Below are 17,366 nucleotides of genomic sequence, written 5' to 3'. Positions count from 1 at the left end.
ATGTTCTCTGTTCTGATGAAAAAAAATATAACTGTTTTAGCCATAATGACCATCGGTATGTTTGGAGGAAAAGGGGGAGGCTTGCAAGCCGAAGAACACCATCCCAACCGTGAAGCACGGGGGTGGCAGCATCATGTTGTGGGGGTGCCTAATAACATTGATTAATAATTTCAATTTGCATTTTGAAAATTGATTCACGTTCAACTCCTGCATTACTGATTCAGTATTGATGGTTCATTACCAGCTTTTTGCAGCTTCTAACAACTCAAAACCCAAACTTTTGAATAAAAAGCCATCAGAGGAGATCATTCCCAGTCCCCTGCTAATTAGTGAACCCTCACCCATAAAAGGTTTGATCATTGACCTCAGCAGCGATACAAACCTTAACTATACCATTAGCGGAAAAACAGCAGAAATTGCGAAAAACGCTCTTCAAAACCAACCATCGGACGCATGCATTGTAAAGGTTCTCTCCAGTTTATCCCTAATGTATCGCCATCAGAGATGGCTAATATGAAGGCACAGTGGGAGAGAACCGAGCAACTAATGACAAAAGCAGGAAGTGAAAACATTCCGCTAGCTGAGAAACTGCGTTTGAAAACTGAACAATTAAATGTAATTGCAAAAACTTATGACGATGAACGAGCACAAAATCATTTCTACAGGAACAACTCGATTTAGCCAAAACTGAATACGATGTAGTCCACTCCAAACTAGATAAATCTGTCGAGTTATCTACAAACAGGAGCGCACAGCTTGATAACATGCATGCAGTTTTGATGAACGTTACTCAAAGCAATAATGTTCTAGGCGTAATGCTGCAGACCAACACAATGACTAAGTTGGATGACAAATCAGCAGAACTCATTGAAGTCGCTGACCAAATGAATGATGAGAGAACTCAGGTGATGAAGATGGAAATATTGATTTCTAAGCAAGCGGAGGAAATCTCATCACTGAATTTTTCGTTCCGTACTCAAGACCTCTATCTGCAAACCATGACAGATAAGTATGAGACCGAACGGAGCAAGTGCGACACTCACATGTCTAAAATCAGTGCTCTAAGTGCCCAAGTGGACTCTGCTATGCAGTGGAATACCACCCTTAGGTACCATCTGGAGGAAGTCCAGAACACTCACGAGCTACAGCGTGACTACCCAACCAAGCAACCGGAGCTCGGTACTGAAAGGAGTGAAGATGAAAGAAGGTTCCTGACTTTGGCTCCCTCATGTGTACCTCAGTTTTCTCCTCTTGGCCGTTTGGCACAGAGTAATATGGCGCCTCCTCGCCAACAAAGCCAAACCTTGGCTTTTCCTCTTGGCCTTTTGGCCCCAATTTCCCCACAGGATGGAGCCAACCCTCTCCGCCCGCTTGACACGGAACCCCTTGAAAAACTTGTTAAAACCTTCCGCACCTTTGACCCCGTTCCAGGTCAGCCAAACGACACTGAGACGTTCCTAGCAGACATAGAGGACGCTTTGGATGGTTACCCAAACACTACGGGTTCTGACAGGCTTTACCTGTTGAAGCGAACGTCGAATAGACAGGTGATCAGGTTCATTCGTCTGCAACAGCAACGTGCTAAACGACTACGCTAAACTTGCCACAGCTTTGAAATTAGAATTCAGTGGTTCTGTGACTCGCAAACACAACAGCTCAATGGCTAACACCATCAAACAAACTCGGAATTAACACCTACAAGCTTACTATCATAGGCTTCGTTCAGCTTACTTTGACCTACTCACTGAAACAGGAATGGAAGAGCTGTTACCATTCAAACAAATGTTTCTGTCACACCCTGATCTGTTTCACCTGTCCTCGTTATTGTCTCTACCCCCTCCAGGTGTCGCTTATTTCCCCAGTGTATTTATTCCTGTGTTTCCTGTCTCTCTGTGCCAGTTCGTCTTGTATGTTTGTCCAAGTCAACCAGCGTTTTTTCTGACCCTTGCCTGTTTTCTGGACTCCATGCCCACTTTCCTGACCATTCTGCCTGCCCTGACCTCGAGCCTGCCTGCCCTTCGATACCTCCTGTACTCTGAACTSGTCTTGACCTTTTGCCTGTCCATGACCATTCTCTTGCCTACTCCTTTTTGGATTATTTACCATCTTAAACTCCAACCATCTGCCTCCTGTGTCTGCATTTGGGTCTCGCCTTGTGACATGATAGTACGAACTGGCAATGACAGACCCAGCAGTCTTGGACCAACTTCGCCACTCTGTCTCCCTGCAGGGAGCCACCATTGGGAGACATGAGGAGCTGTTACAGGACCTTCTGGAAAGGCTTCGTTCTCTGATCGACCGCCACYACCAAGGGTTTAAGGCTACTATGGAGCTAATTAAGAAGTTAACTCATAGGCTGTCTGCCATCCCTGAGAGACCCCAACCTCCCAGTACATGTTATCCTTTTAGTGGTGAGTTGGTACAGCCTACCCCAAGAACCCCGCTTACCTCCTCTGGAGCAATATTCTGGAGATCCTGGTACCTGTCGGGGTATTGTTTCTCAGTGCTTGCTTATTTTTGGGCTACAGCCATCTTCATTCCCTTCGGACTGATCGAAGATATTATTATGCAAATGTTGAGAAGGGCGCTCTCCTGGGCCACGGCTGTTTGGAAGCAACAATCCACCCTTTGCTGTCATCTGGAGGAATTCATGGCAGAGGTGAGGAAGGTATTCGAGTCTCCGGTATCCGGGAGAGAGGGGGCCAGTAAACTTCTTGATTTACGTCAAAACTCCCATAATGTGGCAGACTACACGGTTGATTTTCGCACGTTGGCCGCCGAGAGTGCCTGGAATCCGGAGTCTCTCTTCGATACTTTTCTTCATCGATTATCCGAGGTGGTGAAGGATGAGCTAGCTGCTCGGGAATGGCCGGTGGATCTCGACTCCCTCATCGCCCTAACCATTACAATTGATGGACGCTTAAGGGAACGCAGGAGTGAGAGGAGGTCTGGCCTCAGGCACACTCGTTCACCCGTTATGGCTCGCTCACCTTCGAAGGAATCGGTAAGTTCATGAAGGCAGTTTTCCAGAGAGGGTCCGAAGCCACCCGAGCTCCCTCGTGAATTATCAATGATGGGTGACTTGGATTCTCCTGATCCTATGCAATTGGGAAGAGCAAGGTTATCGGTTGGGGAACGCTCACATAGGCTGAACTCCAACTGTTGTCCATTTTATTGGTGCATTTCCCATCTCTAGAATCCTTAGTTCCACTGCTGTCTGTCTCTTGTTACCCCACACCCTCCATTTTCGCCTGAAGTTCCATGTCTAGAATTAAACCCGTGTCTCAGTTATTTGTCCCCAGGCCCCCCCCCCCCCCCCCGTGTCATTGATGGCCATCCGGCATACACGGTGAAACGTCTCCTGGGTGTTCGACCACGGGGCAGGTGTTTCCAGTACCTGGTTGACTGGGAGGGTTACGGCCCAGAGGAGAGGTGCTGGGTTGCGTCATGATAGTTTCTGTTGAACATATATCCCACCTTCATTACATATTTGGGCCCTACAGCCCACGTTGGCTTTCCTATCTGGCAAGCACATAACTTTAAAAAACGTTGCCATCGAAATAACTACCGCTACAAACTACCTGATTGCTACGTTCCTGCACCCAACCCACACAAAGTGTCAGAGCACAAGGGTAGCAAAGGGTTCAAGGACGATCAAAACGTAGACCAATGTTCTCTAGAAGTTCTACTACGTGGAAAACTAAAGCGATAACAATTTGAGAAAAGGGAAAAAGATAAGTCACTAGGAATAGATGTGGAATGGCCGGACAACAGATCCGCCGGAATTAACACCCTTAACAAGAATGTTAACAATCAAATTACTCCCGCTCTTACTTGAGACCCTATCCAGGGCCCGCTCGATCAAGAGACAAGCCCACAGGCTTTGTCTATAAACTCTGACACAAATGTTGAAAAGAAAAAGGTCAAAAGCTTCGCAAAAGCCGAGTCCACTCAAAACCCGATAAGTCGATCTGCTTTCACCATGAACAGAAACGACACATCACGTTGCTGTGAACAACCATTCCACTTTGTGGGGAATATGTCCAGTACACGCCACTCAAAAAGGCCATACCTGGAAACAGTCCTGGTGGACTGCTTAACATGTCATGCGCTAATTGTTTCGGGCTTGACATTATCGATCATCTCTCAAACGTTGTTCAATGATCTCAAAAGGGTTTTGAAGCCAACGAAACGTTGGTTTAAAGGGAACGATGCGCCACTATACTTCGAGGTTTCACTCAGACTACCTCGCATCTCACATTGAGACTCATGCTGAAACTACACTTCCAGGACGTATCGCTTGTTGTGTGTATGTTACTAGCCTCAAATCTGTACCCCTGCTACTCAGAGCAGACTTGATGGATCGTTTACTCCAACTGATGGATTGGAAAACCAATCACGTATGGTCACAGGTCACAGTGCCATCTCCACTGACCACACGGTCTTCTCCTAACGCTAGCTGCAGTGCAGTCATCCATGAAGGGTATCTGTTGAGAGCACCCATTGGGAAAAAGGCTTTTTAAAACCTTGTGGTGCAAAATCTGACCCAAGGAGATTGTTTGATATCTCATCACATTCAATCAACAAATCTGATTGACCATTATTTTCATGATTTTGAGGCAGCAGTCTCTGTGAAGGAGCAACTTCCCTCCTCCTTGGAGTCGTGCAATGCTGTATCTGAGATAAACTTCTCCTGTCCTATGGACACTTCCGCAAGCACTGCGGCTGTCTCAGCAATAAAAGCATCAACGTGCAGAGTGTACTCTGCTTCCGATGATACATTTAACGCTTTGTGGGGGACTGAAACCCCTTACAATGACACTAACGGCGTCAGTCCCGCAACTGACCCGATGACTCCCACTGGTGAAACACTTTGTGATATCACAGACAGATATCCTCGTCTCAATTCGCAGGTACTGAAGAGGTCTTGACTGCCGCTGATCGTTTTGAAGCACAAACACCAGGAGATTTGGTTGAAAGGTTTCAGCCAATCTAATAACAATGCGGCTGCTGACAACTCGTACAAAGGGTCCGACCTTTTCATTTGTGCCTCGGACACCAACACCAACCGCTGGTGGAGGGGTCCTGAGACACAAAGGGGGAATAGTAGCCCAGGCCCATGATGACCCTGGGTGGRGGGGTTGAGACTACGTGCAACACTGATGAGGCCACCAGACCAGAAAACAAATCTCGTTGTAAACTCCCCTATGAAAACAGTGAGGAGCAGACAGGCCCCTCGACGGGGATAACCTTAGAACACATCTAAGATATCACTGAGGTGTACTCCACTGGTCGTAAAATAAGTCCAGTGGACTTTCCTCCTCCAAAACAAATGGCAACAATAATCATTCCTTGCCATGTGTAATTTCAACTACAATGCAAATAGTAAAATTTGTGTTCCGGTAGGATAACATTTCATAATAAATTGGTAGGATAACTGGTCCCCTTGAGTACCAGTACCAATGCCAGCACAGTCCAGCCACAATCAGTAAAAAGGTTAGAGACCTAACACGTTAAATTGTGATTGATAACAGTGACAGAGGAGTTAGTAGTCATTTAGATTGCAACATGTGTAAGGGAATCTCCAGAACACTCTCTGATGGTTAACACACATGCCTATAATAAATAGAACCCTCCATTCAGGAGGAAAGTTATTAGAAGTCATGATCCATGATCACCATGCCCACGACTGGTTCAGTGCCGATAGAGCACTTCCGTCGTGAGCTTTGCTCCTCTGTGGATAACATAGCTATGAAATAGACTCCTTCATACCTATCACCACTACAATGGTGTAAGACACAGTGACGTGTAGTAAAACTACTATAGGGCCCCTTAACATATGTCTTGTCTTGCTTCAGGTCCTGAGCTACAGGCAGTCAGATTTGGGTATGTAATTTTAGGCTAAATTGAAAAAAGGGGCGGATCCTTAATTAAGAAGTAATGTCAATGACCTCTCACTGAAGCTTTTACTAGAACACCATGTCAACTCCAGTGGTAACTTTAAACTTTAACTTTAACCTTAATGCTTTAACCATGACTGAGTACCCATGAGAGAGAGAGAAGGAGCACCTTCTAAAAATGAATGACAGAGATGGGGTGAATGTGAAAAGGGTGCTCCTGAAAGAGCAAAAAAAGGGCCTTGGAAAAGAGCCTGAGTTTCCAGTGGAAATGTAACCGACCAGGAGGGTAAAGCCACTCAACACAGAGGGAAAGAGAAGAGGAGAGAATGGAGAAAGAGAGTGGAAGATAGGAGAGAAGGGTAGAGATTGAAGGAAGGGAGAGAGTTGGGAAGAATAGGGGAGAGTGGTAATAAGGGGATGGGGGGAGAAGAGGAGGGGCTAGAGAGAGGTGTGGAAGTGAAGGGAGAGAGTCAAGGAGAAGGGGAGAGTAAGGGAGTGTGGGTGAGTATGGGGGAGTGGAAGAGGAGAGCAAAGAGAAGAACAGTACAGTATGGGGAGAGGAGGGGAGAAAATGGGAAAGAAAGGGAAACTAGGAGAAGAGGGATGAGAGAGGGAGAGTAGTGAAGACAGCAGCTGTGTTCATGGATTATAGATTCTTCTCAGATGGGTGTGCTACCTTGGGTGTGCACAGTGCAGCAGTGGAGTTAGTTTATTAGGATCCCCATTAGCTACTGCACATGCAGCAGCTACTCTTCCTGTGGTGCACATAAAACTTACAAATACTGTACATGTGATCAGGCACCAGAGAGAGAGTGAGATAGATGGAGAGAAAAAACGACACAATTAGCACTTTAGGGATGAACATGTAGTACACATACTGTATGTTTGCCATTCTGGCCATAGTGCCCTGTGCGACCACATCTGTTAGGATGATTATATTGTCCTAACATTGGAGTATGTTGTCCTCACAGAAAGCAACAACATCAGTGTCCACTCAAAACCACATCTTCACAGCTGGTTATTCTAACTGTCAGGGGATGTTAGACCCAACCACTTCAGACTAAGATCAGTGGCTCAGTGGTTAAGTGGAGTGTAACTAAACATCACATTTTATTACTGTGCCCCTGAGTTAAGTAAAGACAATGTCAGTGTGACATGACAACACAATGAACCGGGCAGGTATGTCTTTTCTGGAGCCCGTTGAAAAATACACCAACATGGATTATTTTCTACATTGTCCCTCTGTAAAAAAAGAAAGAAAAGAAAAACATACATTTGTACAAAAGTACAAACTGTACAAATAACAGTTAAATTACAGTAAACTGAATACAAAGGATATTATATTGGCTTTTGAGTTCCACACAGCCCCCAGTCAGAGAAAGACTATTAGGTGAAATATTGTAACAATGACCCAGCAGCGAGGAGAATGCAATGAGGAGATTGCAATTACTACTCTCTGTGTGAGATAGCCAACCCCGTAGGACCTCAGAGTCAGGAGAGAGGAGGGTGGTGGTTGCTTTGCTGATTGCTTTGCTGGTTAGTGGAGGGGGCATAGTGGGCCGTGATCGGGGAGAAGATAGGGCGATAGATGGGAAGGTGTGGAGTTGGGATATGATAGGGTATATTGGTGAGATGGCTAAAGTAAGCTAACGGATAGCGAGTTAGGGGGGATAGTTTGGGTGCTAGATATAACGCCKGCAGGAATTACCAGCCACCCTTACAAAAAAAAACATTAAAAAATGTTTGAACACGGTCTCCRGAGTGGCGCAGCGGTCTAAGGCACTGCATCTCAATGCTAGAAGCATCACTACATAACCTGGTTCAATTCCAGGCTGTATCACAACTGGCTGTGATTACAGCCTCGAGTCTTCTTGGGTATGGAGCTACAAGATTGCAGGTGTGCCATTTGGGGAGCTTCTCACATTCTTCTCTGCATATCCTCTCAAGCTCTGTCAGGTTGGATGGGGAGTGTTGCTGCACAGCAATTTTCAGGTCTCTCCAGAGATGTTCGATCAGGTTTAAGTCCGTGCTCTGGCTGGGCCACTCAAGGACATTCAGAGACTTGTCCCGAAGCCACTGGGGCAGGTTTACATCAAGGATCACTCTGTACCTTGCTTTGATCATCTTTCCCTCAATCCTGACTAGTCTCCCAGTCCCTGCCGCTGAAAACATCCCCACAGCAAAATGCTGCCACCACCATGCTTCACCGTAGGGATGGTATTGGCCAGGTGATGAGTGGTGCGTGGTTTCCTCCAGATGTGGCTCTTGGCATTCAGGCCAAAGAGTTCAACTTGGTTTCATCAGACCAAAGAGTCTTGTTTCTCAGGGTGTGAGAGTCCTTTAGGTGCCTTTAAGAAAACTCCAAGTGGGCTGTTGTGTGCCTTTAACTGAGGAGTGGCTTCCGTCTGGCCACTCTACCATAAAGGCCTGATTGGTGGAGTGCTGCAAAGCATTGCTGTCCTTCTGGATGGTTCTCCCATCTACACAGAGGAACTCTGGAGCTCTATCAGAGAGACCATCGGCTTCTTGGTCACCTCTCTGACCAAGGCCATTCTCCCCCGATTGCTCAGTTTCGCCGGGCAGCCAGCTCTAGGAAGAGTCTTGCTGGTTCCAAACTTCTTCTATTTAAGAATGATGGAGGCCACTGTGTTCTTGGGGACCTCCAATGCTGCAGAAATGTTTTGGTACCCTTCCCCAGATCTGTGCCTCGACACAATCCTGTATCAGAGCTCTACAGACCATTGCTTATACCTTATGGCTTGGTTTTTGCTCTGACATGCACTGTCAACTGTGGGACCTTATATAGACAGGTGTGTGCCTTTCCAAATCATGTCCAATCAATTGAATTTACCACAGGTGGACTCCAATCAAGTTGTAGAAACATCTCAAGGATGATGAATGGAAACAGGATGCAAGGGTCTGAATGCTTATGTAAATAAGGTATTTGAGTTTTATTTAGAATAAGGCTGTAACGTAGCAAAATGTGGAAAAGGGAAGAGGTCTGAATACTTACCGAATGCACTGTAAATGTTCCAAATGTGAACAAATCACATGTGAAAAATGTCACGTGGGAAAAACAGACACGTGTGAAGATTCACATACATTTTTGATATGACTCGGACACGTGGTTTCCCAACATGTCACGTGATGTTATACGTTTCACATGTGTGCTTTTGTAACCCGAGATTAGAACCTGAGTCTCCCACGGGAGAAGCCAATGTCTTGACAATTGGGCCAACACAAATTTTGAAGACAGTTGCACAACATCACGTGACCATTGGTGTGCAGCTGACTTCAACATATGAGCAACTATGACCGACTGATGTCCGCGACACTTTCAAGTGCATTTTCACAATTAAGGTAAACTACGGGCTGTCAAATCAAATCAAATCATCAAATCAAGTTTATTTTATATAGCCCTTCTTATATCAGCTAATATCTCGAAGTGCTGTACAGAAACCCAGCCTAAAACCCCAAACAGCAAGCAATGCAGGTGTAGAAGCACGGTGGCTAGGAAAAACTCCCTAGAAAGGCCAAAACCTAGGAAGAAACCTAGAGAGGAACCAGGCTATGAGGGGTGGCCAGTCCTCTTCTGGCTGTGCTGGGTGGAGATTATAGCTAGGAAAAACTATAATAGATTATAACAGAACATGGCCACGATGTTCAAATGTTTAAATGACCAGCATGGTCAAATAATAATCAGGAGTAAATGTCAGTTGGCTTTTCATAGCCGATCATTAAGAGTATCTCTACCGCTCCTGCGGTCTCTAGAGAGTTGAAAACAGCAGGACTGGGACAGGTAGCACGTCGGTGGACAGGTCAGGGTTCCATAGCCGCAGGCAGAACAGTTGAAACTGGAACAGCAGCAAGGCCAGGTGGACTGGGACAGCAAGGAGTCATCATGCCCGGTAGTCCTGACGCATGGTCCTAGGGCTCAGGTCCTCCGAGAGAGAGGAGAGAAAAGAAAGAGAGAAGGAGAGATTAGAGAGAGCATACTTAAATTCACACAGGACACCGGACAGGAGAAGTACTCCAGATATAACCTAGCCCCCTACACATAAACTACTGCAGCATAAATACTGGAGGCTGAGACAGGAGAGGGTCAGAGAACACTGTGGCCCCATCCGATGATACCCCAGGACAGGGCCAAACAGGAAGGATATAACCCCACCCACTTTGCCAAAGCACAGCCCCCGCACCACTAGAGGATATCTTCAACCACCAACTTACAATCCTGAGACAAGGCCGAGTATAGCCACCAAAGATCTCCACCACAGCACAAACCAGGGGGGGGCGCCAACCCAGACAGAAGATCACGTCAGTTACTCAACCCACTCAAGTGACGCACCCCTCCAGGGACGGCATGAAAGAGCACCAGTAAGCCAGTGACTCAGCCCCTGTAATAGGGTTAGAGGCAGAGAATCCCAGTGGAGAGAGGGGAACCGGCCAGGCAGAGGCAGCAAGGGCGGTTCGTTGCTCCAGAGCCTTTCCGTTCACCTTCACACTCCTGGGCCAGACTACACTCAATCATATGACCTACTGAAGAGATAAGTCCTCAGTAAAGACTTAAAGGTTGAGACAGAGTCTGCGTCTCTCACATGGGTAGGCAGACCATTCCATAAAAATGGAGATCTATAGGAGAAAGCCCTGCCTCCAGCTGTTTTCTTAGAAATTCTAGGGACAATTAGGAGGCCTGCGTCTTGTGACCGTAGCGTACGTGTAGGTATGTACGGCAGGACCAACTCGGAAAGATAGGTAGGAGCAAGCCCATGTAACGCTTTATAGGTTAACAGTAAAACCTTAAATCAGCCCTTGCCTTAACAGGAAGCAAGTGTAGGGAAGCTAGCACTGGAGTAATATGATCACATTTTTTGGGTTCTAGTCAGGATCTAGCAGCCGTATTTAGCACTAACTGAAGTTTATTTACTGCTTTATCCGGGTAGCCGGAAAGTAGAGCATTGCAGTAGTCTAACCTAGAAGTAACAAAAGCATGGATTAATTTTTCTGCATAATCTTTGGACAGAAGATTTCTGATTTTTGCAATGTTACGTAGATGGAAAAAAACTGTCCTTGAAACAGTCTTGATATGTTCGCAAAAGAGAGATGCAGGTCCAGAGTAACGCCGAGGTCCTTCACAGTTTTATTTGAGACGACTTTACAACCATCAAGATTAATTGTCAGATTTAACAGAAGATCTCTTTATTTCTTGGGACCTAGAACAAGCATCTCTGTTTTGTCCGAGTTTAAAAGTAGAAKGTTTTCAGCCATCCACTTCCTTATGTCTGAAACACAGGCTTCTAGCGAGGGCAATTTTGGGGCTTCACCATGTTTCATTGAAATGTACAGCTGTGTGTCTACCGCATAGCAGTGAAAGTTAACATTATGTAAATTTTTCAAAAATGTAACTGAGTTTATCGCAGGATTTGTTGCATGTGATTTATCATGATTAATCGCAAATTCCTAATTTGCTCAAATTGAGCTGTAATTTAAGGTTTTTCATATTCATGGTTTGCATGTTTCGTCACAATATTCTTTTGAACTTCCATTTTGGACTGATGCCCAACTGTGTATTTTACTCAATGCATCGTCAATGAGCGCTGATGAAGATTTCATCAAAAGTGCATTACAGTGGCTTGGAAATACAATACCATTCAAAAGGAGGCAAATAATTAGTAGGATAACCTTTTTGTCATCATTTTGAAGATTTACTTTAGATGCAGTATAACGTTAGCTAGTTATCCTAAGATTGTTGGGACGACACTGGATTTTAGCTAGCTACTGTTAGCATTGCTAYATATTTTGGACAATATTGTTTCCTACTAAACATTTGACAACTTCAGCAATGTCTTTGTATTTCCAGGCAGTATAGTGTAATTTAGACTAAACAGTCGTTAGCCTCCGTCCAGTATGAATGGGCTCATCACGACTTAAGGGCACCACTATGGTGCCGCCGATAGAGGGCGGCTTGAGAACGTTCATAACAATGGCATGACGCGATCGAGTGACAGAGGTGCAACCTAGGAATAAAAATAATTTCAAGAATATTGTCGTTTTGATTGTGTCCAAAGTAACGGTTAGCAAAATCAGGTAAATTGATAAATCAAAGTCAATTTGTTTTGACATCGCAATATGTTTCTATACTGTTTCCTTCTTACAGAATAGCATTACATCATTTGCAATTCCATATGTGGAATTGTAAACTCATTCATGGGACAGAGGTGTGGTATGGGGGTGTGACGGTAGGTAGCCTAGCAGTTAAGAGCATTTGGCCAGTAAACAAAACTTTGCTGGTTTAAATCCCTGAACTGACAAGGTGTCTGCCGTTCTGCCCTTGAGCAAGGCAGTTAACCACCAACAACTGCTCCCTGGGCATCGATGACATGTAAGTCGATTATTAAGGTAGCCCACCACTCCTCACTGATTCAGAGGGGTTGGGTTAAATGCGTAAGACACACTTCGGTTGAATGCATTCAGTTGTGCAACTGAGTAGGTATCCCRTTTCCGTGCTACACAACACCCACAAACRTAGTTTCTTCTCCGCAATGAGTCTGGATCTGAGCACCTCCCCTACGATTCACCGAATGCGAACACATTTGGCGCTGTCTGATTGGTCCAGAAACCGATGGGTTGGGCCAGAGCCAGAATACACATGGGTAATACTCTGAATTGTTAGAGACGATCTAATCGCTGATGACTTTGTTTTGTACAACGCCCCTTGTGTCCCTCGTCAACACAAACAACTTCAATGATGGCAGACTCAGACTAAAGTATGTAGCGACCGACAGAGCAGCAAAATAATTTAGTGTGAGTCGTCAGGCTAGGGGTGTGGCATATGGTATATCTTAATACATGTACAAGTATATCTACATTTATTTATAGATCTCTCTGTTCAATATCACTTACCCTTCCATACATGAAGGGAACATTTTGACATTTGCTGTATGGTTGATGAGAAACTCCATATTGCAAAAACGAAAATAGAGCGCTAATTTGACCGCTTCACGTCAAAGTACATGAACCTACGGTGTCAGGAAAAAAAGAACCAGCCATTTATATATCGTAATTTAAGAGAAATCGTACAATGTACAATTGGTGATGTTAAAAAAAAAGTGTTTTTTCCCCCAAAAGATACAGATCCAGTTGCAGCGTGTTCAGACAAATCTTTTTTAAGAGGGTTTTGGAGATTTCTGTGATTTTCTGTGATTTTCTGAAATAACACACTCATTCAACCCTCTGTAAATAAGTCAGTTCTTAACATAAAGACTTAAAACTCATGATTCTATAAGAGCCTACGCCAAGGAGGATATGTGTTCACTTTCAGCTTCCTGTGTCAACCGGAAGTACCTTAAAATGGTGTCATAGTGGCTAGATCTTTTCTAAACTTCATATGTGTGATTAGGCAACCCTTATGAACTGAAAATCAATAATTTCTCCCAACAGATGTAAAATAAAAGCTCTTACACACACACACACACATACACAGAGCAAGGATGGAGTGACACAGTGCGGGGTTTAAAGACACACAGAGCCTGCAATGGCATTACCATAATCTCTAGGCTGTGCCGAGTTCAACGAGATGCCCTGCTTGACCGTAGCTTGTTCGGTCTGAGCTCAGCGACCATGAAACATAATGAAGCCTGGCCCTACATTGCAGGTGCTTTTGGGTGACAGCGGGAGAACAGTTAGGGTTAGAAGCACAATTCGACCTCAGGAACATTCCTGAAGTCCTCCCGATCTGTGCAAGCCTAACCTTGACCATGTGGCATTAACCCTTAACAGTGAAAAMAAGTTGTTTACATCAAACCGTTTTCAATGACTTCTCTCCCCATAGGAATACATTGCCTGCTCCCCTAAATTTAACCTGGCGCTATGTGGGTTATGAATGTCTTATGAACCTGTCTTCGATGAAAATCCATCAGGCCACTATGAGGTCTACCTGTGTTGATTCTAAGCTTCCTGGAGCAACCGGAAGTGGTTAAAATCACCCTAAAAGTGTTTTTCCATACCCAACCAGCAGTTTGTGATAAATAGTGCATTCAACCCTGTGTAAATCAGTCAGTTCTTAARGTAAAGACTTAAAACTCAGGATTCTGTAAAAGCATACCCCAATCAGGATATGTGTTCACTTATAGCTTCCTGTGCCAACCGGAAGTGCCATAATTGGGCTCAAAGGGGCTGTTTCGGAAGGGTTAAAAAGTCAGATCTTTACAAAACTTCATATGTGTGATTAGGCAACCGTCATGAACTGTAAATCAGTCATTCATCCCATCAGATTTCCAAGAAAAACTCACACTCACACACAGCAAGGATGGAGTGACACAGTGTGGGGCTTAGAGACACACAGAGTCTGCAATAGTTACCTTTGTTCCAACTATCAAAGAACCGTCAGACCTAGAGCTCTGAAACTTTAGAAACCTGTTATAGAGCTCAAGTRGATAGTGCACGGTGAGATATGTGGCTCTAGAAGGTTCTCAGACCGAGAAACAGCCTCATACATTTGCAGTGACTTCAATTCATTTTGACCATTATGAAAATTACGACATTTAGAAAAATCCCAGAGTCGCAAGACTAGGTGCATTGAAACTGCCTCGGCCCATAGACACGGACCCCAAAGTTTCTGTCCGATAGCTCATTCAAGGACCCCGTAGCAACGCCCGGAAAAAGTGGATTTTCAGCACCAATTCAGGTCGCTGCTCGGGCTCCAAATGACCTATCGAGCCGAAACTTGGGATTCGGGGTCGCCTCAGCTAGGCCTACACATAATGTCAGAACTGTACCCACAGCTAGATAGTAACTACGTGTTATATGTTTTTATTATGGTTTAAACAGAAGGCGCTGTGAATTTTGGGCCTGCTCTGAAATATGTGATAGTTGGCTTCTAAATTAGTTTGAAAAAGTGGGTGTGGTGTCAGTTTGTATCAGTTTGGTGTAAGAATGATATCTAATTGACTGATGGACGGTGACTTGCTGGCTGACTTTTGTCCATTTGCAATATGTTTAACTTCTTGACGCTAGGGGTCAGATTATTATATATTTTTTTTTAAATAACGTTCCCAAGGTAAACTGACTATTTCTCAGGTCCAGATCGTAGAATATGCATATAATTTACAGATTACACTCCAACGTTTCCAAAACTGTCAAAATATTGTCTGTGAGTATAACAAAACTGATTTTGCAGGCAAAAACCMGAGGAAATCTAACCCGGAAGTGATTTTGTTTTAAATCTGTGTTTCATTGCCCATCTTTCTTCCATTTAAAGGGGTATCAACCAGATTCCTTTTTGCAATGGCTTCCTCAGGCTGTGACCAGGCTTTAGACATAGTTTCAGGCTTTAATTTTGAAAAATGAGCACGATTTTTCAAAACTAGTCAGGTGTCCTTTGATTAGTTCCTGCGCGCGAGAGGGTAGCTCTCCATTTTCTTTCTCTCTTTTATTGAATAGGTTACGGTCCGGTTGAAATATTATCGATTATGTATGTTAAAAACAACCTGAGGATTGATTATAAAAAACATTTGACATGTTTCTACGAASATTACGGATACCTTTTGGAATTTTCGTCGAACGGAACAAGGCTGTGGTTTTCTGAACATAACGTGCAACCCAAATGGTGTTTTTTTGTTTTAAAAGTAATATTTATCGTACAAAAATAACATTTATTGTGGAAKTGGGAGTCTCATGAGTGCAAACATCCGAAGATTATCAAAGGTAAGCGATTCATTTTATTGCTTTTCTGACTTTCGTGACCATGCTAATTTGAGGCAAGCTGTTCTAGCATTGATTGATACACTCACAAAAGCTTGGATTGCTTTCGCTGTAAAGCATATTTTCAAAATCTGACACGATAGGTGGATTAACAACAAGCTAAGCTGTGTTTTGGTATARTTCACTTGTGATTGCATGATTATAAARATTTGTAGTAATATTTGGCGCCCTGCAATTCAGCGGTTGTTTAGGAAAATGATCAAATCAAATCAAGTTTATTTTATATAGCCCTTCGTACATCAGCTAATATCTRGAAGTGCTGTACAGAAACTCAGCCTAAAACCCCAAACAGCAAGCAATAAAGGTGTAGAAGCCCGGCGGCTAGGAAAAACTCCCTAGAAAGGCCAAAACCTTTGGTTTACCTCTGGTGGTTTACCCTGGTAGGCTTCTGCCAACAGAGCAGTCTACCACAAGAATGGGCAGCGGCTGTCCGGGTTTGGGATCGGCGTTCCGGACCCGTCGTCTGGTCATCCAGGCTGGTAGCAGCGGGCAGTAGATCTGGGCAGATGTTAAGAACGTACACACACTTACAAAATATATAATTACATTTCTTCCCAAATGAGCGGAATCGTGGCACTAACTGATGGTTGTATTGGGAACTTGATTATGGCTCCATCACTTTCTAAGTATCAAATAAAATGAAACGAAAAGGTATAAAAGCATAAACAAAATATATACATAATATAGTTATCACACCTTAATCATCTGATTTTACTGCATTCTATATATATATACAGTATATCCAAGGTCTTGGCAAAATGACCCTGTCATGGCATTGTCTAATGTCATATCTAGGGTGATCCTAATTCGCGGTGTGTTGCTTCGGGCACTATCCTAAATTGATAACTACATGATAAGTCTACAGCTGTAAGGCACCAGCTTTGGGTAGTCTACAGGGATGACTTATTGGACCTCTGTTGAGAAACCGGTTAGAAATGTAGCTGTAGTGCCAAAAGGCCTTAGAGTAATTTGACTAAGGCTGGTATTTTGCTCGAAACCTTAAGTGATCCTAGCATACATCTTAATTTGCCAAGGGAAAGAACACCAAGTATCCTGGTAGGCTGCAACCTGTTCAGAATGAGTCTGACGTCATCAGATCATTTCCAGGTCAATGCCTGGAGGTCAGTAAGAATTGATGTCGACCTCAAGACATATGTGAACCACATATGTGAAATGTCACGTGTGAAGTGTTCCAAAAACCATATGTTTTCATCATGTGATTTTCCTCATGTGAAATCATGTGTTTTTCCTGTAAGGGCTAAGAGTTTCCCTCCATAGGTCATTTAGAATCTCAAATGTACATTTCTCATTGTGAACAGATACAAAAGTAATATGCTGTGAGTGCTTCTTTGGAAAAGTCATGACCCTTTGACTGAAGCTGTTGGTGAACCAATGTAGTCTTTCAACTTAACCTTGTCAGGCTATTAGCAGTTAGACCAGTGCATCCACAGCTTGTTGACGGTGAAAGCTTTCAGTTTCAAATGATTAGGTTCAGAGAATGCTATACAAACCCTGCAGCCCTACTGCAGATAACTGACAGTAACTATACAGGAGTAAAATTAAAGGGAGAAGAATATACAAAAAGAGGGATAAATAATCAATAATGAAATGGAATCTTGTCTTGCATTTGAAAATAACATAAAAAGAGATTCTTAATCACAGAAGACAGAACTCCATTTGATGTGCATTCTCGCTCTCGTGCTC

This window comes from Salvelinus sp. IW2-2015, linkage group LG7 (assembly GCF_002910315.2).
Source record: "Salvelinus sp. IW2-2015 linkage group LG7, ASM291031v2, whole genome shotgun sequence".
In the NCBI taxonomy this organism is placed as follows: domain Eukaryota; kingdom Metazoa; phylum Chordata; class Actinopteri; order Salmoniformes; family Salmonidae; genus Salvelinus; species Salvelinus sp. IW2-2015.
Note: the sequence above shows the minus strand (reverse complement) of the source record.